At 32.5% G+C, this 26,972-nt stretch overlaps 1 pseudogene; it reads right to left on the bottom strand.

Annotated features, from left to right (window-relative positions):
- Positions 1 to 24,520: 24,520 nt before the first annotated feature.
- On the bottom strand, positions 24,521 to 25,742 carry LOC104873165 (annotated as a pseudogene).
- Between the last annotated feature and the right edge of the window lie 1,230 nt (positions 25,743 to 26,972).

Here is a 26,972-nt window from a genome sequence, read left to right as displayed (position 1 = left end):
ATTCTTTATGGCTGAGTAATATTCTATTTTATAGAAAAAAATACACCTTCTTTATCCAGTTTCCAACTGATGGGAAAATGGGCTGTTTCCAAGTTTTAGCTATTACAAACTGTGCCACTATAAACATAGGTGCACATGTATCACTGTGATATGGTTCTTTTAATTCTTTTGGAAAGATACCCAGCAGAGGGATGGCTGGGCCAAATGGAACCTCTAGCCCCAGCTCTTTGAGGTATCTCCATATTGATTTCCATAGTGGTTGCACCAGCACTCCCACCAACAATGGAGAAGGCTTCCTTTTCCCCACAACCTCACCAACATTTGCTATTGTGTGATTTCTTGATAGTAGCCATTCTTTGTGGGGTGAGGTGAAATCTCAGTGTTGATTTCATCTGCATCTCTCGAATGACCAGTGATGTGGAACATTTTTTCATATATGTACTTGCTGCTTTTACTTCTTTGTCTGAGAAATGTCTGTTCATTTCAGATGCCTGTTTTTGAATCAGGTCCTTATATTTGGGTGGGCTGATTGTTTTGAGTTCTTTATTTATTCTAGATAATATTCCTTTTTCTGAGAACCAGAAGGGACCTAGAATAGCAAAAGCCATCCTAGGCAACAGAGACATGGCAGTGGGTATAACAATTCCTAATTTGAAACAGTACTACAAAGTGACTGTGATAAAAACAGCATGGTACTGGCAAAAAAACAGACCTGAGGATCAGTGGAACAGATTGGAAGACACAAAAACAACTCCAGATGCACTCAAAGGACAAGGAGCTGACGATCCTCACTGGAGAAAAAATAACCTCTTTAATAAATGGTGTTGGAAAAACTGGATCTCATCCTGACAAAGATTAAAACTAGACCCTTATCTTTCACCATGAACTAAATTAAAATCCAAGTGGATTAAAGATCCAAACATTAAAACAGAAACACTAAACTTGGTGGCAGCTAAGTTAGGCAGAACTCTGGAAGACATTGGCATAGGAAAAGACTTTATGAACAAATCCTCAGTAGTATGAGAACTAGCAGAAAGAATCAACAACTGGGATCTTCTCTTATTAAAATGCTTCTGCCCTGCAAAAGAAGCCATCAACAGAACTAAGAGACAACCTACAATGTGGGAAAAAATTTTTACCAGCTGCTCCTGTATGGGTTTCTTTAAATGTGCCAATAAATTTAATGGGAAAAAAAGTACCAATAAAGTCAATGAAAAAGGAATAAAAAAAGAATCTCACACAGTAAGTCTGTAATGTTCTATTACTCTAGAAAGAAAAAAGTGAATATTTTATTAAACTCAAATGCTAGTCTAAATGCAGATACTAGGAAATTAGGAAAAATAGTAGTCAATTCTTTTAATCAATATTATTTAGTATTTCATATAGGATAAAAAACAACATAGAACAAGATAGTATATATATGACAGATACGCAGTGATTTTTCAGGACATACATAGATATATTTAAATATAGTTTCATTCAACAGAAATGATTGATAAATGAAAGAAAAATAATCAGTGCAGACCTACAAGAAATAAGAAAAGGAGCTTGTATACAAGAAAAACAGTGAGATATTTAAACTTATGTGTTTAAATTATTTCACTTTACATTATTGTCCAAGGGTGGATAATTTTTTCTTAAAGGAAAAATATAAATTTGTAATGTATAGCTTCTCATTTTTTTGAACTAGAACTAAAGCACTAAGGCAACTTTTAAATGAAAAAAAATGCATGAAGTCATGGGGCTACAAAGAAGAAAAAACTTTGTTATTTTTAAAGTAAAGTGGGCAGACCTTATTATATACATGACTAAATATTATGAATATAATAAGCAATACCAGTTATCCTTTTGGTGTGAACTTTGTCTTTTTTATCTTGAAAACTAGTGTTTGCACCTATAAAATACCTTTTCCCCTTTTATAACATAATAAACAGTGTCTAGGCTTGTACATTGAATGTTAGGTATTATTTACAATTAAAATGCTCCATTCAAAGTGAAGTTATAATGCTATAAAATCTATTGTATATAATTAAGTATATGTGATAACTTTCAACAGTTCAATCAGGAAATGTATATTTGCCACAGAAATTTTTGAAAATTTCTCATTATTATTAAGATTGGAAATATTTTCCTCTTCCACTGATAGCCTCTCAGAGTTTTATATTCTTTTCTCTCAGTAATTTCTTTTTTTTTATTTATTAACAGATATCATCTAGACAGAATATCTGTCTTATAATAAAGAGATACTTCAGGCTACAGAGGACATCACAGAATTTAAAATATTTATAGTATTCTTTGATTGCTTTGCAATGTTTTTGAATGATATATGTTTTAGGATTTTTAGGTTACTCTGGCACAGGTTAACACATTAGGTATCTACAATGTGGCATTTTTTACATAATGATGTTATTGTATGAACTCTACAAAGGGTAAAATACATCATAGGTAGATCAATATGTATTATAAATTACGACATTCTTTCTAAACCAGTCTTAATGGAGTGATAACTCTCAGGGAAGCCTTTTCAGATCTTTGCATTTGCGTGTTAATTCATTACTAACTGCAAGTTTCTGTGTATTCATTTGGGAATTGAAAGGAACAATTCAAGGGGCAAGCACTTAGCCTTAGTACAGATGGAAAATTACCATAGCTGAAAAGAAAGGAAGAAACCCTTGCATGCCTCTTGGTTTCAATGGGATGGCTGAGTGTCAGGATTGCACATTGTCTCAATAACATGAATGCTGCCCCATACTCGTTGACCTCAATCTGAACACTCATTTTCAGAGAAAATGTTGAGTATACCTGCAGTTATATTCAAAGTTTATTAGTTCAAACACCATTAATTGCCTTTAGATGTATGGCTTAGCATTCTAATGGAACAATTTCTAAAATCATTATGTGTTCTTTATTAATGGAACAGTCATCCAGTTATTTTCTCCAATCAAGATCAGTCAATATCTTTGCACTAAAGAAAGTATAACAAGATTTCTTTCTTTCTTTCTTTCTCTCTCTCTCTCTTTCTCTCTTTCTTTCTTTCTTTCTTTCTTTCTTTCTTTCTTTCTCTTTCTTTCTTTCTTTCTTTCTTTCTTTCTTTCTTTCTTTCTTTCTTTCATCTTTTTTGGTACTGTTGAATCAAACTTCAGACCTTGCACTTGTAAGGCAGGCAGCAGAACCACTGAGCTAAATCTCCAACCCACAAGATTTCTTTCTTGCATATTTCAAGATCTATTACAGTGTATGTATGGTTGTGTGTGTGTGTGTGTGTGTGTGTGTGTGCATGTGTTGAGAATATGACCAATTAAATCTATAAATTATATAATTGTAGAAAATATTTATCTTGGTTATTTTCTCAAAATATCTTACAGTAACAATTTAAAATAGGAGAGATTTATCTTAGCTAACAGTTTGTAGTTGTTTCAGTCTCTAGTTGCTTGTTACAAGGCAAGACAGCATGGCAAAGCGGTGTGGAAGAGGAGGAATAGTTCATGGCATTGCAAACATGAAACAGTGAGTCTTCTTTTCTTCTCTCTTTCTATTAATTCAGACTACAAACACATTGGTTGGACAACTCACACCCAGGGAGGAGTATCCCTCTACAGTAAATCCAATATTCATACCTAGAACTATGCTAAACCAATCAATAGACTATTCCAGTACTGCACCCATGATCCAGTTACTCCCAAAAGCCCCAATTATGAGCACAGGATTCTTTGAGGGTACATCCAGATATGAACTACAACAATGTTGTACATGTGAAGGGATATGTCTAAATATAGTAAGAAAAACAATATTTGTATTTGAAAATTTGTTTAGTTGGATTATTTACTTTCCCCAAAATTTTTAGTTTGAGAATTAGTGTACCTACAAATAGTGAAGAAATGCATGCAGTATTAAACATTAAAATATCCCTCACATACATTTACTATTTAAATATTTGTCATATTTTTGGATATTTAATCTCTATATCATATTTTTTGATATTGAAAAATTTAAAGAAATGTGTAGACCTAATACAGTTAATGCTTAAATTATTCATATTTTTCCACTAGTCCAGGACCATTATCATTCCCAAGAAATTTAATATCATAAAAATTATATATTTATATATATATTTAATATATCTATTTATTATATGTATCTTTTTTACTTTTTCTGTTCTTCTTTTTTCTGGTTTTCTGAGACAGGGTCTCACTATGTAGTTGATATTGACCTGGAACTCACTGTGTAGCCCAGGCTGGTCTCGAACTCACAGTGATCCTCCTGCCTCAGCCTCCCGAGGGCTGGTATTACAGGCATGTGCTACCATACCCCTCCTTTTTCTGGTTTTCTGAGACAGGGTCTCACTATGTAGTTGATATTGACCTGGAACTCACTGTGTAGCCCAGGCTGGTCTCGAACTCACAGTGATCCTCCTGCCTCAGCCTCCCGAGGGCTGGTATTACAGGCATGTGCTACCATACCCTGCTCCTTTTTCTGTTCTTAATGGCTTAGAAAGAAAATCCATTGCAATGTTGAAAAAATAATAGTAAGAGAGTATCTTTTCCTCATTTCCCGTAATATTGGGAATTGTTAGATTTTCATGAGATTTACAAAAAATTAATACGTGTTTTCCATACATAATGATTACATTCATATCAGGGAGTTGGTATATATACATAAAATAACTCTTTTTGTCCAATACCTTTCCCTCCCATTTCTCCTCTCTTATTCCATTTTTTCATAGACTTCACTTTTGCAAAAGACCTATCTTGTGTCCATATCATATAGTTCCTATTTAATACTTTAATTTATTTATAGTTTGTGATTCTCATGTGAGAGAAGACATGTGACATATAAGCTTATGTGTCTGATTTATTTCACTTATCACAGCAGCCCGAGGTGCATACATTTTGATATAAATGATTGAAATTCATCATTCTTTAAGGGGCAATATATAAATACCAATTTTTAAAAATCTTTTCATGTGTTGATGAACATATAGGGATTTTCCAAGATTTAGCTACTATGACTTGTGCTGTTATAAACATAAGTATGTCTGTATCAGTGTTATATGATGTTTTTTACTTTTTCAGAAAGATAATTAGAAGAGGGAATAGCTGAATCAATTAATTTCTTGCTTTTTTGAAGAATATAGATGCAGATTTCCATGATCATTGTTTTTTACAGTAGACACTTGAAATATTTTAAAATCTCTCCTGTTCTACAGTGAACAACCACTACTATCTGAATTAAATTCTTTTACTTACTTCACAATAGGCAAGTCTATATTGCTTTAATGAATAGAGAATCTGCATCCTCTATGAAAACCCAGAAAGGTAGACCCAATAAGTGATCATACATAAAATTTAAATGTCACAGAAAAATATTAGCTTTTATTTTATTTTTTCTTTGTAACTAAGTGATTCTTGAAATCAAGTCCTATTTTCTAAATTTCAAGCTAATTTGTCTCCTACTATAGAAGACCATCTTTTTCCCAAACCAGCTTTCAAATCAGGTTATAAATTGGTAGTTGACTAACTTGAGCCTACAATTCCCTTTCTTTGGTTTTTGCACTGTACTGATTGACCACTTCCATTATCATTCAAATTATAACTTCTGTGTATCTCAAAACTAATACTGATGCATAAGGAAAATATTCATTATTGTATCCCATATCAATTTATTACCTATGAAAATTTTAGAAATTTTGATATTAGAACATGATGAGAATTAACTTCTTACACACAGGAATTTGTTTGTTTGTTTGTTTGTTTGTTTGCTATTGATATTTGTAGGCCTTGGGTCCTTTTCTGTGAGCCACCACAGCACAAAGTGAATTCAAGAACAGACAGAAATGAGATTTAGAGTGGAGAAGCTGAGTCCTGGGTCCTGGTCAGTGCTACTGATGGCAGCAAAGATAAAGGCCCCCAAGCACATCCAGTATTTATTAAATAAAATCTTGATACCCAGCAGAGGGAGGGCTGGGTCAAATGGAACCTCCAGTCCAAGCTCTTTGAGGTTTCTCCACATTGATTTCCATAGTGGTTGCACAAGTCTGCAATCCCACCAACAATGGAGACACAAAAACAAATCCAGATGTACTCAGCTACCTCATCTTTGGCAAAAGAGCTGACCATGGACAGTGGAGGAAAGACAGCCTCTTTAATAAATGGTGTTGAAAAATCTTATCTTTCACCATGCACTAAATTAAAATCCAGGTGGATTAAAAATCTAAATATTAAAATAGAAACATTAAACTTGCTGGAAGGTAAGTTAGGCAGAACTGTGGAAGACATTGGCATAGGAAAAGACTTTATGAACAAATCCTCAGTAGCACGAGAACTAGTAGAAAGAATCAACAACCGGGATCTCATCTTATTAAAAAGCTTCTGAACTGCAAAAGAAACCATCAGCAGAACTAAGAGACAACCTACAATGTGGGAAAAAGTTTTTACCACCTGCTCCCCTTAAACAAAGGACTATTGTCTAGAATATATAAAGAACTCAAAACAAGCATCCCCCCCAAATATAAAGACCCGATTCAAAAATGGGCATCTGAAATGAACAGACATTTCTCACACAAAGAAGTAAAAGTAGCAAGTAAATATATGAAAAAATGTTCCACATCACTGATCATTTGAGAGATGCAGATGAAAATAATGATCAGTAGAGGCCATGAAATAACAGTAACCAAATAACACTGAAGATATTCTTCATGAAGGGCAGCATACTTATAAATTGAATAAGGAGCACTGATTCAAAAGATTTTAAGATGAAAACAACACTGAGATTTCACCGCATCCCACAAAGAATGGCTGCTATCAAGAAATCAAACAATGAAAAATGTTGGTGGGGTTGTGGGGAGCAAGCATGCTTTTTTTAAATCACATTGTCATAGAAGGAACTAAAGAGGTTGCATGAAAATTGCCAAAGGATAGTTTGCACACTACAAAAAAAAATTATTTGGGAACTAAAGAGAGACAGAGATCATATTTTATATGTCTGCTTGGGAATAAGATTCAAGAAATAAGAAAGATAACTCAAGATATTGAGACCATTAGTTGAATTATGAAATAAGCATGATGTCTTCTTGTAAAGATAGTAGAATGAGGGCAAATTAGAGAGGAAAAAAAAAGCCAGCATGCATAAACACTTAGGAGAGAGAAATAAAATGGAGATAAAGTAGGGGTGATAGAAAATACCCTAGATTAGCTGTACATTTCACAACCAGAGCAGGAAGAACAATGTATAAAATAAATTGTGGCCAAAATTTGGAAGAAATTGCCTATGACAGTGAAATCTATGTGCTCTCTTTGTCAAGAGGAGATGCTTGGGGTTTAGGAGAGGAAAATGTATGGATGTTTTTCTTCCATATGCCTCACTCATATGGCACCTCCCACTTATTTGCTTTCTAAGTTGGTGGCATAGCAGTTAGAGTTGCACAAGTTAAAATTTTAAAATATTTTCTGCTCCTTTATATATAGTTGTAATAATTCACAAAAGTTTGAGTATTTTATATTTATTTTTTTTGTCACTTTTTAAAATCAAATTGGTACATTTTTTGGATCAATAATATTGTCTGATTCTTTGCTTTTTTGTGTTTTCTTTTTTCCCTTGACCTAAATAAAATTTCAGTTATCTTAATAAAATAGTAAAATAAAGCTGATAAGCCTCTAAGTTCCATAATTGTCATATTTAAACATAACAAATAAAAGGTCACTGCACTAAGACTTTTGGTTTTCTCCTCACCCTACATTATCTTCATATTATTCACTATTTTATTCAATGTAACTTATATATGCAATTTTTTCTAATAAGAATCTTAGCAGGAATAAATATATATATATATATATTCATATATATGTGTATACACACACACACACACACACACACACACACACATATATGAATATCCCCCAAATAGGAAACTAGACAGTAGGACAATTAGGAGAAAATGCTCAATTTTTATTTTGAAAAAAGGGAATCACATTACCAGTGCTTTTTCTGTAAAAAACAATTCTGTTATCTTGGTATATAGTTTGTTGAATGCCATTATAAAATGTTTAATTTTAGCCTCCAATTTATTTTCATATTTATCTTTTTAATACAGAAATTTGATAATGTTTTTCATTATTTAGAAATATTTAGCACCTACTTATAGCCATGGATGCAGTCCTATTTTCCTTTGACCTGGCATAGTCTACTTTACACTCTGAATACCCAGAAGTGGTTCTAGCTTCCGTTTTCACACTTTCTAAGCCACAAGATCACACTGTTTCCACACTGGCCACTCTTAGCTCCCTGGGACAGGCTGCTTTGCTTTATATCCCTGTGTTATTACACACACTATCTTGGGTACTCTCTACATTTCAGCCTTGAGAGAATTCTCAGTCTTTGTTTAAAGTTGTGCTACAACCCATATTGTAAAACCCATTTGACTCCCTGTGAATTATATGCCATTTTTCTTTCTTTGCCATCCAAGAGCTTTGAATAAGATTTGTATTACAATTTATTTAATTAAATTTGATGTAATTGTTTGTTTCATAATATATGTTCTCTTGAAATAAGATATTCTCTTATTTCTCATTTTTGCTTCATCAATGTAATAAAGTTGCTGCTTCATAAAGTTAATTAAAGTTAATAAACTAATCCATGTAATAAACTGATTTGCATAAGATAGATCTCATGTATACCATTTTGACTGAGGAAGAGCATTTTTCAAAAGTTTTTTGCCAAACCACTAACTGCTGAGGAATAGTCTCTCAATGATTTTTGTCTTGTTAATTGTTTGTACCCTAAGGCTTGGACCAAATATCTCAACTACTTTACAGTTTTTCCTCAAAGTATGAATTTAGGTGTATTTCATTTGAGCACCCATGACATGTACATGTCTTCATCAAAATATTTATAATATCAAAATATTTTTGCTAATTATAATATATTTTGAGATATGGGCCTTGTCTTATTCATTTTTTGTTTCCAAAGTCATTTATCATACCTGCTTTATAATAATGGAAGATCCCTAAATAATCTATCCTGTATGTAACTTCTTTATACAGTACTTAGAATGCCTTTTTCCCATAGCTATATATATGTTAAAGTAAATCCTAGATAAGCAGACAAGCACTTATTTAGGTGACTCTCATAATACAAACTTCTTGCTTCTTTGTATATTTTAAATGGTTACAGAAGAAAATTCAACTTATTTGGCTGCTAGAGGTTATAAAATTTAAGGGGTCACCTTTAACAGAACAAGTTAATAACTACAAAAAAGAAATCAAAAACAATATTTGAAAGTGTGAAGCTCGTATCCTTTTGGGCAATGCCACCTTTTAAATATCTGTAAGTAAAAGTTTTAGATTGAATGTTAAAGTCTTTCTTCAAAGATCATGATACATTGTTCCTGTTTTTCTCTTTTCTGGAGAAAAGGATTACAACTGTCTTGAACTTTTTTCTGCAACTGTTTCTTTTCCCCCTGAAATACAGACGGTCAATCAGTAGTTGATAATAGGTGTTTATCTTTTCCTTAAGTGCCTTTCATCAGCTCTGGGGCTCTAGTCTCAGCTATGACCCAGGCACAAAGTTTGTTTTTTTTTTCCCTATGACTTATATGCTCATTAAGAACAAAAGAAAAATTGAATTTTGCGTTCCATACTATCTTTGCTCACATAATAACCCCGTTATGCTCCATTTTCCCTACTTGGTAAGTCTGGTTTCAAATAAGCACAAGGTACAATTGCTTTTTACTTTTTTCCAACCTTTTCTCAATTCAAGGGAATGTAACATTGGCTTTGGTAACATCTTTGGCATTCATAATCAGTCTTACCAATTGTGAAAATATGAATTTAGGGAAATATAAGAGTTGGTATTCTTTTCTTTAATGTTGCCTAGAAAGCTAATATACTTTTAAATGTATCTAATAAGATCGTATTTTGTGGACATCCTTAATGTTCAATGCAGTCTTTGGGGTTAAGGATAGTTAAAATTTTGCCTTAGCTGAAAGGAGGAATTAGATAAATTGTTTACAGATGTGTATGTAAATAGTGTTACTGAACTGATAGCAGAAAGAAAACATGATTTTAGTTGTAATGAGAGGACACTTGAAAGTTTCAAAACAGACCACTAAAGAAATAATATTTGAATTGAGCTTCCTGAAAAACATGACCTTTAATGCATGTGACTTTATTTGTACATTTGCACAAAAAAAGAAGCATTTAGAAAAAAGACCTAGTGGGAAGTTATTTATAGTTCACAACTGCTGGGACACAGGAAGTAAAAATTCATGGTGAGAAACAAAGCCTGGAGGCAATGTTGTTGCTGCCAGGGTCCTGAGGTACATGATAAAGAATTTGGACTTTATAAGCAGAAAAGGAAAGAAAATAATAGGAGAACATTCCATGCTTTAATGCCCATCCACCATTCACTTAAAAAATACCACTTAATTTAATATTTACAAAAATCATAAAAACAGATAACTCTATTTAAAGTTTATTTTTATATGAATACCTAGCAAACCATAGCTTTAGAAATATAAACTGTCCAAGGCAATAATTTAGTCTAATTCTTCCATCTTTCAAAAATCTATCTTAACCTACATATTATATGGGACTTTAATGAAATGACTTAAAATCTCATTCTAAATATGTGAAAACTAAACCAAAAAAAAAGAATTAAATCTGTTGAAAAAGTTACAGAATCTGTGTCCACTTCCAACAAGATGAGGAGATATTTGTCAAGTTTTTAAGTAGAGAGACACCATTATACACAAGAAACACACTCAGTACTCTTATCAACAGTAGGGGATTCTGATACATTATGATTGTATGCATGGAATGACTTTTTTCAGCTTTAATTGAGTTTATTGGTACATTTTAGCAATACAGTGTAGTTATACTCATTGTTGGGATCTTGTACCTCTACATGACAGGTCTTGGTTCTCATTTTTTCCCCTTGTCCCTGACCTCCCTTCACCCCCTCCTCCCCTCCCCATCTACAAGCACTTTATTTCCATCTTTTCATTATCCAACATTTTTTTCTTTTCCGTTATTACCCTTCCCCTACCCATCCCACCTTCCCTACACCTTTAGCCCCTTACTTCCCATTTCACAATGTCAGTAATCTTATTAGGATCTTCTGTATTATTATAGTTTCTTCACACCCGAGAAACTATTTGATATTTACACATGTGTGACTTATTTCACTTAGGAGTAGATCTTCAATATGTATCCATTTTCCTATGAGTGAATCTATTTTCTCATTCTTTATGGCTGAGCAATATTCCATTTTATAGAAAAACCACATCTTCTTTATCCAGTTTCCAACTGATGGGCAGATGGGCTGTTTCCAAGTTTTAGCTATTGCAAACTGTGCTGCTATAAACATGGGTGCACATGCATCACTGTGATATGATTCTTTTAATTCTTTTGGAAAGATACCCAGCAGAGGGATGGCTGGGTCAAATGGAACCTCCAGTTAAAGTGCTTTGAGGTATCTCAATACTGATGTCCATAGTGGTTGCACCAGTCTTCACTCCCACCAACAATGGATAAGGGTTCCTTTCTCCCCACAACCCTGCCAACATTTGTTATTGTGTGATTTCTTGATAGCAGACATTGTTTGTGAGGTGAAGTGGAATCTCAGTGTTGTGTTCATCTGTATCTTTCCTTTGACCAGTGATGTGGAACATTTTTTCATATATTTACTTGCTGCTTTTACTTCTTTGTCTGAGAAATGTCTGTTCATTTAGGATGCCCATTTTTGAATTGGGTCTTTATATTTGGAGGGGGCTGGTTGTTTTTTGTTCTTTATATATTCTAGATAATAATCCTTTGTCTGAGGAGCAGATGGTAATAATTTTTTCCCACATTTTAGGTTATCTCTTAGTTCTGCTGATGGTTTCTTTTGCAGTACAGAAGCTTTTTAATAAGATGAGATCCCAGTTGTTGATTCTTCCTGCTAGTTCCCGTGCTACTGAGGATTTGTTCATAAAGTCTTTTGCATGGAGTGACTTTTGCAAAGAAAATTATACGTTAGTTTAATTTGATTGCCTTTTTAAGGCACTCTGTAATTAAATATTTGTTTCTGGTTTATTTTACTGGATTTATAAATTTTGGGTTAGAGATGAGTATTCATCAAGATTGAAGGCTAAGTGTCACTTCAGTTTTTGAAAGGATTGATTTTTTTAAAAAAATATTTGGCTTAGTGGCTGTTAGATTTCTAATAAAATATGCCTGCAGAAGCTTTTTAAACTGAAAAATGAAACTCAAAATATTCACTTGCTTAAAAGGAAATTTAATTTTATTTTGTATCTATCAGAAAAAATATTTACAAATGTAACTATTATCTTGAAATTGTTTAAGAGAAAGTGAAGTGAATGAAGTTCAAGTTTGTAATACTTTATTTCTCATGGATTGACCAAAATAATTCTTAGTTTGGGGTGTAGTTTATGAGAATTAACATCAAAAAAAATTTTAAAGGCTCAAAAGATAGAAAATAAATCAAATTTTGTATTAGGTTAGACAATGTTATATATGTGCTAGGAAAATGTAAAAAAATATTAAATATTTTGCCTTGATCTGAAGCACAAACTGGAGTAAAGAAAAAAAAATCACATAATATTTAATATGCAAATAAAAAGCATTTCTTCCAAGTGGAAATTATTTCTGCTTGGAAGAAATAAATTATATTTGGAATGTATTTGGATTCTGTTATAACTGAAATAATTATTTTTTATTTTATTGATCCTTTATACGTTTTCTAAGAATTAAGTAACTATCAAAAGCAGGTAATATATAACATAACAATAGAATTGCTTCTATTCATATATGCATTCCCTATGTTACAGTCATGCTGGATAAAATTGTAATATAAAATATGTCTGGGTCCCATATAATCAGAGCTTATGAAGTGGACTCACCAAAAGGGAAAATTTATTTGGATATCAGTCATATGTGCCAGTTATGAACAACTGGGACAAGTAAAAGAGGGAAGAAAATGGAATCAGAAAAAAAAAAATAGATTACACTAATGTTGGCAACATTTGTAGGTAAGAATCTTCAATTCTACTGGTGACCACAATGTAGTCTTATAAAATTCATGTCAGTATTGTCTGAACAATGAAAAGGAAAAACATTTGTCCATCAGTCTCAGGCTCCTATGAGTCATCTTAATCTCCCTTTTTTCTGTTTGAAGCTTTATCCAGTGTTGCTGATAATCAACATATCCTCATGAGTGGAATTATAACAATACTAAAATATGAGGCAAGTGATTGCAAGGAACACATTTGAAGACAAACAATGTAAGGTCAGAATGGGCCACAGCTTGCAAAAAAAAAAAATTATACTTTGTATTGGATGGGCTCAGACAAGGCTTTATTAAGATGAAATTAAGAAGTGAAGCAATGCACAGGCTCGGTATGGACTACTCTATCTCATTTCCCACATCTGCCGTCACTGTTTACCCCAATCGATAAAAAACCTTAAGTCTTCAAAGGGTATATTAATATAATTAAATAAAATAAATTATGTATTTAAGCTCTATAGATGACTTAATTCAAGAGAATTAGATCAAATCATATATGTATCATATACACACATATACATATAATATATAGAATATATATATTCCAGTCAATATATTTTGAATTCATCATAATTTCTTTGTTCTATATATTGTATAGATATTTGTACATTTTCCTAAGTATGAGGGTATTTTTTTATTTTTAATTCTTAAAATGATTATTGTAAATTACTCTCTAAGCATATATAATTACTGCAACTGGTTTAGTATTTCACTTGATATTTTGGGGAAGACACTAATTATAAAATAGTGAATTTATTTATTAAAATATAGCCAAATACAAACACAATTCTAGTGGAGTGGTAAAATATGAAAAATAAATCATAAACTGAAAGTCCTGTGAAAGCTGGTTAGTCACATGGTTTATTCACCTAGTAAATGATAGGCAAGGAATGATGTGCTTGAAATGTTTGTGAAGGCCTTGGGGAAAAAATAGGGACAAACATTCTCTAACTGAAAAAATTGCTAGGGATCACCAAGTTCCTATAGTGTCAACCACAAAAAAGCGAAACATCCCATAATTTCCAAGTTGTAGCACTACAAGAACTGATTTGATTAGAAACGAGAAGTTCTAATTCACTTAGAGTTGTAGGACAGTTCTGACGACCAGTCTTTGGATCTGTGTCACATTTTTAATGGTTTATCTCAAAATTGAAAAGGTAATTGTCCATGGCTACTATTCAGCTTCTGAAAAGTATCATTACATTCTCTATTGTAGCTTGAAAATACTTACAATTTTAATGAAAAATTGAAATATCAGGTATTCAATGATTGACTGTAAGCTTGCAATAGCTTAAAAGTTTTCTGGGTAAATTTTTATCTCAATATTTAAAGTAGCTAATGTGCTTACATAATATTTAAATTTGATTTTGTCTAACAAAGTTGTTAAATGTTTTAGTGCCTTGGTATTAATTTAGCTCACATTCCGGAACACTAATAGTACTTTTTATTAACTATTTTATTGAACTATCTCAACAAATGCATATGTTAGTTGATGTTTTCCTAGTTTTATAAATGCAAAGAAGAATAAAAAGTGGCACAGTTCTATGAAAAACCCATCCAAATTCAACCAGCTAGAAAGTGTTAGAAAAAATTTCAACACAGGAAATCTAACATAAAGCTTTTGCTCAAATTTGTAATGCATAGATACTTATTAATGGAAAATCAATAAAATGTATTTTTACTGCAATGTGATAACATAATGTAATAAAATATTTTTTCATATAAAGACAGATTTTTATTCTTCTACATTTATAACACATCAGTTATATAATAGAAACAGTTACAAAAGTAGGTGTGAGACTTATTAGGTATAATTCTCCTACCTTCATAGTATTATTTTCCACATTTTAAACTAACAGAACACAAAACTAAAAAATAAATTAAATAAAATACCTACAGCCACTGAACTATGAAATAGAAAAGAAAAGACCATGCCTGCTTTGCCTTTCGTCATGCTGCCGATGCAGAGAGAGCTCACAGTTGGCATAACTGTCACATTCACTGTGATTTGCCTCCATACTGCAAGGAATACAATGGCGCTGCAAACTGGATGCTGGATAATCATTAAGCAAGACAATGAATACAAAAGGAATTATTGAGCCCTATCACCAAAGTCTTCAGAGAGGAGCAATTCTACCCTACCACATCAATTTACAGTAACTCGCAGCTAAATCCTCTCTTATTCTGTTTTAATTTCCTTATCAGTATTCTTGATATTCCTTATCACATTTACAAATCTTAAACCTTGAGCAAAGGAAGGTACAGTGTATGTCCAAGGAAGATCAGACCAAAAGGTAATAAAGGAAAAGATAAAAATATGACAAAATGAAAAAATGGAAATAAATTGTTCCTAAATGGGGAGAGGAGGAGTGCTGAAGGGAGGGCACTGTCAAGGGGAAAAAATGAGAACCAAGACCTGGCATATAAAGGTACAAGTTCCCAATAATGAATGTAATTGTACTGTACCCTAAAATGTACCAATAAATTTAATAAAAGAAAAAAAAGAGCGAGAGTTTATTTTTTGACTTCCTTCTTTAATGTGATGTTCAAATGAGCATTATTTATAAAATATTGATTTCCCTGTGTTTTACATATTTAAAAGAAGCAACAAAGTCTGCAAATTAAAAATTAATTAGTATTTGGTTGGTCTAGTTCCAACTCAATGATCTGGGTTACTTAATTATCTAGGAGCAAAACCATGATCACCTTTAGTCATTCAATGCAGCAGAACAAATTGTGTTCAATAGCATTGAGCAATTAATCTCATGACATCTTTTCTTTTGATTGGCTTCTTATTGCTCCCCTATAAAAACCACTTGGATGCCTTTATATTTACAACTAATCAGCCCTATAAGCTTTATATCTGCAATAGGCAGAAAAAAATAAAATGAAGTTAGGAAAATTTATTCTGTGAAGTTTCTGAGAGCAAATATATTTTACTCTCAGGGTCACAGTCTCTTTCACAGCTACCAAACAGTAGTGTTATCACAAAGCATGGACAACATGCTACTAAGTGACTGTGGCACTGTTCCAATATCATTTAACTAAATAAAGTTTTCACAGGCAATGTAAATTGAGTTTTATATAATTTTCATGTTAAATGACATATCCATTTTATTTTGTTCTTAGAAAATGTAAGAATAATCCTCTAGCTATTTTTTTTTACAGTAGCAGATGTTTAGATGGCTTTTGGTTTACAGATTATGATTTTATGACCCCCTAATTAAGAAGTAAAAATCAAGAAAGGATATAAACAAAGACTTTGTTTAAAAGGGACCTATGACTCATTATTATCAGTTATTGGATTATTTACAAAATATATTTTAAAATAAGAAATCTTTTAATATCATTTAGTAATCATAGAATACTGCTTTCCCATCACAGAAAGCAAATAAGTATTGTGGGCAAATGGACAAAGATATTAGTTATCTCATCAATTCTATCACCTCTGATTTTTATAACTAAGTAGGTCCAACAGATTTCTATATTTTTATTAATACTTCTTAAATAAAGGGCACTCAAGTGTAAATTATAAAATTAGAAGATTATGGATAATGCAAAAATATATGAAAATTTTGCTTCTGTTTTTTTTAATGTAGTACATAAAATTATGTTTTATTTAATAGCATGATGGACATAAGGGCAAGAAATATGTATGATTCTGCAAACAAACTATAAAACAAACTTTCTTTCAACAGCCATATCATCTGCATTAAATCTCAATTTTGAGAGACAAATATGTCTAAGTAGAGCATGATAAAAATAGCTTTTAAGAATGAATATTTATTGATTTGATTTTAAAGGAATTTTTAACATTTTTAATAAAGCAGATTATCAAAATAAACATCTGTCCTTGCAAAATTATGTAATAATATACCAGAAATTCAGAACCAGATATTTTATATCAATTTAAGATAAATATATATCTGTTAAATAAAAACTAAGCTTAATCTACCATAAATAAATTACTAGAAGATGTAAATATTTACAAAATCAGAATAGAATATAAGTGATTTTTCACCTGCCAGGTAAAAAGTTTCATAATGAGCCCAATAAAGAGAAGTGAAATATGAAATATACAAAAAATCTTTGGTGTTTTGTAATACGTTGGATTTTTCTTTAATGCAATCACTATTTTATTTGTGGGCCAGGGATTTGGCTCAGAGATACCATTTCTGCCTCACAACTTTGCCAAGTTTGATCCCTGGTATAAAAAACAAAACAAAACAAAAATAACTACTGTTTTACTTTAATTTATATCCTCATATTAAAATATATGGTGCTGTTAAATTATTTAAGTTGATTGGAATGACCAGTTGATAGCTTTGATGAAGCCTTTAGAAAGACACATTAAAACATTTTAATATTGTCTAGGTAGTGAATAGATCAAATCAACCTTAAAGAATTGTCTTTATTTATTATTCTGTAGTCACAAAGAGGGCACAATTCAAAGATTGCAGTTGAATAATTTCATAAAAATACTGATATTTCTAAAGAATAAAGATTTATCATACACAGGTAGAAATTCCCTATGATGAATGTGATCATTATGTATATCTAAAGTGTACAAATAAACAATTAAAATACTGATGTCTTATTTTTAATATAGCATTGCACCCAAATCACTTAGAATATAAATAAATTAAGTGGCTAACACAATAAAATAAAATGGACAAATAATTACATAGTAAGAATCAGGTATTTTTACAATATATGGATTTGAGTTTACAATATTTTTTACCCCCAAAAAAGAAAGTAAAATCATTTTTACAGTTGCAGTATAAAGAAGAGCATGATGATCTCCCCAGAAAAAGTGAAATAATATCACTGAGATTGCGTGTTCAAAAGAGATCAAAATTATGAGACACTAGCTTTTAAATTAACTAAAAAATCCCAATGGGAAAAAAAGTCCCAAATGAAAACAGAAAATGAAAAAATTCAGAAATGAAGTTACGGAATTTTGAGAAATATAAATACCAAATGAAAATAGTATTTAGTCTTGAAGACTAAACTGCAGTAAACTGGAGAATAGTCAAATAGTCATATGCAATAGACAATTTCCTACATGAAGGAAGAAGAAAAGCAAGAATATTTTTTAAATGTTTTTTTTTTTTAACTTTAAATAGAATTTATTGGTACATGCCAGGTCTTGGTTCTCATTTCTTCTCCCCACCCTCCCTTCACCCCTCCTCCCCTCCCCACCTTAAAACACTTTAATTCCATTTTTATATTTTCTCATATTTTTTTGTTTTTCTCTTATTCCCCTTTCCCTATCCTTCTCACTGTCCCTACACCTTTGGTTCTTTTCTTCCTATTTCACTTTGATAAGTGCCCCATTAGGATCTTGAGTACTATTTTAGTTTTTCACACCAGAGAAACTATTCGGTATTTGCATATGTGTGACTTATTTATTTCACTTAGGAGTATATCCTCAAAATGTACCCATTTACCTATGAATGAATCTACTTTCTCATTATTTATGGCTGAGTAGTATTCCATTTTATAGAAAAGCCACATCTTCTTTATCCAGTTTCCAACTGATGGGCAGATGGGCTACTTCCAAGTTTTAGCTATTACAAACTGTGCTGCTACAAACATGGGTATGAAGATATCACTGTGGTATGATTCCTTTAATTCTTTTGGAAAGATATCCAACAGAGGGATGGCTGGGTCAAATGGAACCTCTAATCCTAGTTCTTTGAGGTATCTCCGTATTGATTTACATAGCGATTGCACCAGTCTGCACTCCCACCAACAAGGGAGAAGGGTTCCTTTCTCCCCACAACCATGCCAATATTTGTTGTTGTGTGATTTCTTGATAGCAGCCATTCTTTGTGAGGTGAGGTCTAATCTCAGTGTTGTTTTCATCTGCATCTCTCGAATGACAAGTGTCATGGAGCACTTTTTCATATATTTACTTGCTGTTTTTATTTCTTTGTCTGGAAAATGTCTGTTCATTTCAGATGCCCATTTTAGAATTGGGTCTTTATATTTTGGGGGGCTGGTTATTTTGAGTTCTTTATATATTTTAGATAATAGTCCTTTGTCTGAGGAGCAGCTGGTAAAAACTTTTCCCACATTGTAGATTGTCCCTTAGTTCTGTTGATGGTTTCTTTTGCGGTACAGAAGCTTTTCAATAAGATGAGATCCCAGTTGTTGATTCTTTCTGCTAATCCCATGCTACTGAGGATTTGTTCATAAAGTCTTTTCCTATGCCAATGTCTTCCAGAGTTATGTCTAATTTATCTTCCAGCAAGTTTAGTGTTTCTTTTTTATATTTAGATCTTTAATCCACTTGGATTTTAATTTATTGCATGGTGACAGAGAAGGGTCTAGTTTTAATCTTTTGCAGGTTGAGATCCAGTTTTTCCAACACCATTTATTAAAGAGGCTATCTTTCCTCCAGTGGGGACTGTCAGCTCCTTTGCCAAAGATGGGGTAGCTGAGTGCATCAGGAGTTGTTCTTGTGTCTTCCAACCTGTTCCACTGATCCTCAGGTCTGTTTCTTTTCCAGTACCATGCTGTTTTTATTACAGTCACTTTGTAGTATAGTTTGAAATTGGGAATTTTTGTACCCTCTGCCATGTGTCTGTTTCCTAGGATGGCTTTTGCTATTCTAGGTCTCTTATGGTAACAAATGAATTTTTGGATCATTCTTTCTAGTTCTGTGAAGTATTATGTTGGGATTTCAATTGGCATTGCATTTAATCTGTATAGCAGTTTTGATAGTATGGCCATTTTTTACTATGTTGATTCTTCCTACCCAGGAGCAGGGGATATCTTTCCTTTTTCTTATATCATTTTCAATCTCTTTTTTCAGAGTGCTGTAGTTTTCAGTGCAGAGGTCTTTTGCTCCTTTTGTTAGATTGATTCTTAGATACTTCATTTTTTGGGGTGCTATTGTGAAACTAATTTTTTCCCTAATTTCTTTCTCAGTGAGTCTGTTGTTTGTGTGCAAGAAGGCTACTGATTTTTGGGTGTTGACCTTGTATCCAGCTACTCTGCTAAAAGTGTCAATTAAGTCAAGAAGTCTTTTGGTGGAGTTTTTGGGGTCTTCAATGTAGAGTATCATATCATCAGCAAATAATGATTGTTTAACTTCTTCCTTTCCTATCTTTATTGCTTAAATTTCTTTCTCTTATCTAATTGCTATGGCTAATATTTCCAGAACTATATCAAAGAGGAGTGGTGATAGTGGGCACCCTTGTCTTGTTCCTGATTTTATCATGAAGGTTTTCAGTTTTGGGCTATTTAATATGATTTTGGCTGTTGGTTTTTCATAGATAGCCTTTATTAAATTGAGACATAAACCATCTATTCCAATATTTGCAGGGTTTTTATCATGAATGGGTGTTGAATTTTGTCAAAGGCTTTTTCTGCATCTATCAAGAGGCTCATGTGGTTCTTGTCCTTAACTTTGTTAATATAGTATATTATATTTATTGATTTACATATGTTGAACCATCCTTGCATCCCTTGAATAAATCCGACTTGGTCAGTATGTATGATCTTCTTGATGATCCTCTGTATTCTGTTTGCTAGTATTTTATTGAGGATTTTTGCATCTATGTTCATTAAGGAGATTGGCCTGTAGTTCTCTTTTTTAGCTACATCTTTCCCAGGTTTGGGAATCAAAGTGATATTTGCTTCCAGGAATGAATTTGGAAATATTGCTTCTCTTTCAATTTCATTGAAAAGTCTGAAGAGTAATGGCAGTAGATCTTCTCTAAACGTCTAATAAAATTCGCATGGATCCATCAGGACCTGGCTTTTTTTTTGTTGGTAAGCTTTTAATTACATTTTCAACTTCACTGATTGTGATTGGGGTGTTTAAAATGTTTTTATATTCTTTGTATCTAGAAATCTGTCCATTTATTCTGTGTTTTCCATTTTACTAGAGTACAGGTTCTCATAGTATGTATTAATGATCCTCTGGAAAGAATATTTTAAAAATGAAAAAGGATTAAAAGCACAACAGAGATTTAAGGGAAAGGAGCATTAATTATTAATAAAGAATATTCACTCTATTAAGAAAGCCTGTAAATGGAAACCATCATATGTGAGGAAAATAAATCCAACAACTATAATTCAAGCAAAATTTCCTGAGTTGTAAAGATATGAAATAGCTTTACATAACAATGAAAAAATACAAAACCTATTTTTAAATACAAGATTAATTAAAAATAAAATGTTAGATATCTTTGCCAACAGTTTCCAAATATTTCCATGCAAACTAGATAATAAATATATTTAACAGAATTCTGAAAAAACAGGGGTCTGGATTTCATTGAGAAACAAAATTTTTCAGTCTTTCATCTATATAAAAAGAATATGTATTTAGAAACTATTTTATTATAAAATTACTTTTAGCAGATCATCATATTACAAAGTAAAGTAAAATATTTGATGTGCAAAGGAATGAAAATGAACTTAGAATTTTATAGTCTAAAAATCTAATTCTCATCTTTGAAAAGTGTAAACATAATCTACTATCAATATAGAATAAACAGAACACATTATTTATATAAGAAACAGAAATTAACTAGAGAATGAGCTTTATAAAGAAGATTTAAGACTGTTAATGAGTCTTCAAATTATTGTTAATGATATAAAAGACAAATCTGGAGATATGGAGAAAAGGAATATATGTACTATATGCAGTGGTGTGCTGTTTTAATTCCCTATGCCTGTTTTTTACTGTAAACAATATGTACAAAGTATATACAAACAGACTATATACTTTTAAATTAAATATAAACACATTATATTTATGCACCTATGATGTGTTTAATAAGTTCTATATGCCTATGAATTCATATGCTGAATTTTGTGTTTTGGTCTGTAGAGGACCATATGTATGATTCTATTAGATTATGGTACCAAAAGATAAAATGGAACTAATAAATGCTATCCCTTAGTGTCACCACAGGCTTCTGCAACATCAGACTGCAATGAATTATTCAAATATATGTATTTATAGTTTGGTGCAAACAAACCTATTTACTGCAAGTCCTTTAAAAGTATAGCACACACATATATAGAGTCTATATAAATGTATAATAATTAATGGTAATAAAAATGCATGCTGTTGGTTTGTGTATCTATTGAATACTACTTTATTATTTCAGAGTGTAGTTTTACTTATAAATAAGACTAAACAAAAATTCACAAAACAATATCCTATATTGTGTTAGCAGCAGCCTATGCATCTTTTATTGACTTTGTCTTTAGAGTGTATCATTCTCTTGTTCTTTATTCAAACTTGGGTCATTTTATTTTTTATGATCTTTTATTAGTTACTTTCCCATTGCTGAGACAAAATATTCAGGGACCACAATTTAAAGGGGAAGTTTATTTGGTTTACAGTTTGCAGAAGATTACGTTAATTTTTAATTGGCTCTGAAGCAGAGAGAGCATAACAGAAAAGGATGGTGAAGTTATACTGCTAACCCTATAGCAGCCAGAAAGCAGAGAGAGACAGAGAGACAGAGTGAGAGAGGAAGAGAAAGAAAATATACCCTTCCTGATAAGGTCCACAGGCACCACCTTCTTCCAGTGCATTCAGCTCTAAACTCATCAATGAATTAATCCACTAATGAGCGTGTTGCCTATTGAACCATTCACCTTTCAAAAGTCCCACCTGTGGGTATGTGAGAGTCTGAGGGACAGTATTTAGATCTAAACTATAAGAGGCCCACAGAGCAATATGCTGTACCATGCAAATCTACCTTATAGCCTAAATATGTAGTAGGCTTTAACATCCAGTTTTGTGTAAGTGCACCCTAAGTTGTTCTCACAACAATAAAATCTTATGATGCATTGTGCAGAACATATTTCTGTTGTTTACCTGTACATACATGGTCTGTGTATGTGTGTGTGTGTGTGTGTGTGTGTGTGTATTGGTGTGCATGTCCAGGAGGGCAGAAAATAATGGCCCTGCACAAGTAAGTAGTGATAATTATGAGGACCTTCTTTGATGATGAAAAGAAAATATGATACAGGATATCATATTCTTAAGATAAAGTATTCATGAGTTCAAATCAGAGTGTAGGGTGCATGGCCAGGATTATAAATAATGTGGGAAAATTATGTTTCTTATTTAAATTCACATTGCTGATCATCACAAACAAATACTACCTGTCTGGGGAGCTAAGTAAAGTAGACAACAGGTTACCATTATGGATGCATTTAAATTATTATTTTTTATATAAAGGCATTTTTACACCTTATTATTGCTCAGGAAATTAGGAATTTCCAGATTTTTCATTAGCATTTGTAGAACCACTTTTGGTCACAAATACAGTAGGAATATGCATCCTATTCAAAATGTATAATATTGATTCTGAATCCTTTCTGGCTGAAAACAGGGCTGGCAGTGTGATGAGATACAGGGTGAGAATCTACAAAAAACACTGTAACATGTTTGTTTGTTTGTTTTCCCAGAATCCATATCCTTTTTTGTTGAAATACTTTATAAATACATATTAAAAAGTAAGACAACTAATCCAAACAGTCCAAGCTGCTTGCTCAACTCTTTTTCCAATGAGATTCACAATCCTAGCAATCAATTGCATGGTTTTATTGTTTAGTGTTTGTCGTTCTCATGTTATATGGTGCAAAAGGATGTTTTCATGACATTTCTAAAATATATCTGGTATGTATTTTCAGTGATGTATGCACAAATACTGGTCAGGTACTGAAGCTTGTGATGTCCCAGTGCCTGTTTTAAATGATTCAAAACATTGATTTGGATTCACCATAAACTTTTGCATGAATCCAAAATTCCCTTTCCTACCATGTTTATCACCTCTTCTCTTTTAATCACTAATTTTAAATCTAGAGGAGTACCAGGACTACTTGGTTGTTGGAAAGATGTTCACTCCAGCAGCCAAAACTTTCATCAGGGACCTTTTCATCAGTGGATGTTTTTTCCACTTGTACATTTAACTCACAACGATGTGCAAAAGGAAATGATGTCAAATTACAGCCAAGTTATCCAGAGGAAGAAGTTATACAAACTCGTAAGGAAATACAGTCTTCCCCCCCTTCTTATAAATACATTTGCCAGCTTAGCAAAATGACAAGCTGAATTTAAGACTGTTCACATTTGAAAATTGTATAATATTCTCTGCTAGTGATAAATAAGGAACTCCTGATAATGGAATTTTAACAGAGCAATATCATTAACAGATCTTTGAAGACTGCTTTCCTGTTTGTTTTTAAGAGGGTTAAAACAATGATTATGTTTGCAAAGTTCTGAGAAGTCCATCTATTATCCAAACTTTGGATTCAAGTCCTCATATTTTTTCTTTTATTTAGAGACAGGATATATACAGTGCCGTTGTAATAATGAAACAAATGTGAAATCTACTGTAAGGTTTCACAATACAGAAAGCTCTTGTTCCATTTTCTACTACATAAATGTGTGACTCCACGGGTTAATAATGTTGTTATGTTTTGATTAAATTGGAATTATCCCATCAAGTCTAAGATCTCTCTTTAACTCCAGATCCTCCATTGTTTCCCATAATTCTTCACACTCTTTTTCTTTCTGTTTCTCACATCACCGATCTGACTTGTATGCTGTCGTGAGGTCATCAAACATGATGTTGTTCTTCTCCATTAATGCCTTCAACACATTGTACACTAATGCCACAATAGCAGGATTCCGATGTTCCTTTGAAGTCCTATAAAGGCTGGAGAACGTGATGGGAAGGATGACATTGGAGTTCTCTTCTATCAAACTTATGATGTGCTCATTATTCCAATGGTAGAGTGCTCTTTCTGCCACCTGAAAATGAAGCCTCGATACACACTTGGCAATTTGTTTAAACCAAGGTTCTTGAATTTTAACAAATTGTGATGGTTCCATCACATCCAGAATATCGTTTAGCTCCCCAAGGACATGACTTCTTTTTGACTGCTTGTTTTTGCCCAAAATATCATATACCCATTAATATCTGGTTCTGTTAGTGAAGGATCTTTCTCCAGAAACTGTACTATACAATATGCCAACTGGGCATGGAAGAGTGATGAGCTCCTGACTGTGTGTAAAGGGATCAACACTTTCACCAGAAACTTTTTTTTTTCCCTGCCTGTAGAGGTAAAGCAAAGCCATTGATAATACTTCCTAATATTTCCAACAGCTCATTGTCGTGTTCTGTTTCATATACAAATCTTAGAAAAATATTGTTAATCTGTTTTCAGATAAATGCTCTAAGACCAAGAAACTTGTCCTAAATTCTGTGTAAAACTGTCTTTAAGTAGTCCTGCTTCTGAGGGTCTTCACTGTAAAATAGAGCCAAAAGATGCAATATAAATTTCTAATCTATGTACTTTTTGGCAATGCTGGGTTGGAATTCTTGGCTGCCCCAAAATCGTATGAAAAATTCATATACAAGCTGCAGGTGTGGGCACGATGCCTCAAGGATAGGTTCATCTTGTTCTGGATCAAATTCATTGCTGTCACTGGGAGGGAGCATTCTGAATGTATTGCAAGATTTGTAACTTCTTCAGGGCAAGTCCTCTCTGTCAAATAGCCTCTGCTTATTGTAATGTAGTCCACCAGTTCACTAAGAATGGACAGCTTTCACTTTAAGATCAGATAGGGTGTCCATGATGTCAAATATGACACAGCACTGCTGCAGTTTCTCTCAAAACAGTTCAGGCTTCTCTGAACTTGGAACATCTCCAACTAGTAATCTCTGCAGAAGGCCTCCCAAATAATATAGGGGGAAGAAATGTAACTATGAAATGTGACATGTTCACTAAAATTAAAGAATGAATTCTAGGAACAACAGAGGTTAAGAGTAGGAAATGTTTATTAAGGAAAAGAAAGCTTCTGTCTAAGAGAGACACAAGGAGGACCAGAAAGTGGGTTGCCCCTAAATTATTTCTTTATAAATCAGTTACCTTCACTGGGTAGTATCCTGCTCACTGTTATGAAAAAAATTATGAGAGTAATTGAAGCCAAGGAAATAAACCCTAAAGGGCAAGGAATTTAATGCAGCAGTGGATGATGAAAACGCAGATCATTTATCATGTGATGAAGAAACCAGTCTTCCAGAGAATGGAAAATTTTAAAATGTTACTTTGTTGAGTACTCCAAATGTCCGGAAAGGTGTGTAATAGAACTCATGTGAAGGAAGAAGTACAGGAAAAGAAAAGAAAAAAAAAAAAGAAGCACAGGAAACAGAGAATATGTACATTAAGATATGGCTACAGGCCAACACATCTCAGAGATGTAGCTAGTGACATTATTTTAGACAAACACTGCAATATAATATGCTGGGCCATCTGTTTATGCTTTGTATGAAGCTCAATGGCCTATGATTTGGTATTTTAATGTACCTGACGCTACTGCGATGTACTGCTGTGTAAATTCATTTTTTAAAAATCTGTTATTTTAGCACCATAAAGGAAAAACAGTTTTAATATAATAGAAAATGGAGTTTATAGTATAAATATCACTGATGTGCACTGTTTATAAAATATCACTCTGTAATACACAGTGGCAGCTAGTTGGTTTGAAAATTTTGTTAGATTATGATTCCAAAGAAATCAGAAAAAAGGACAAAGCTTTATTGGAGATAGAAATATACTCAGAATATGTGATATAAATTACTTCCATCTGAAGAAAATATTAAAAGTGTTTATTGAAGAATTTTCTGAATAATAAAAATCTGACTGATATTTTTAAGGTTCTTTCTTTCCTTTTAAGAATATGGTGAGCATACTTCAGTGTGGTGCTTCTCTCCGTTCAGCTATTGAAGAACCCACCAGGAAATTCTTTGAGAAAAAGGATACAGTATTTAAAAGTCATCAAGAATTCAAAGCAGGCATGCAAAGAGAAAAGAAGAGAGGGAGGGAGGGAGGGAGAGAGAAGAAAGGAAGGAAGGAAAGAAAAGAAAAGG

Source organism: Fukomys damarensis, unplaced genomic scaffold, assembly GCF_012274545.1.
Source record: "Fukomys damarensis isolate Sample0158 unplaced genomic scaffold, DMR_v1.0_HiC HiC_scaffold_24, whole genome shotgun sequence".
Lineage (NCBI taxonomy): Eukaryota > Metazoa > Chordata > Mammalia > Rodentia > Bathyergidae > Fukomys > Fukomys damarensis.
This window is presented reverse-complemented; position numbering and strand designations above follow the sequence as displayed.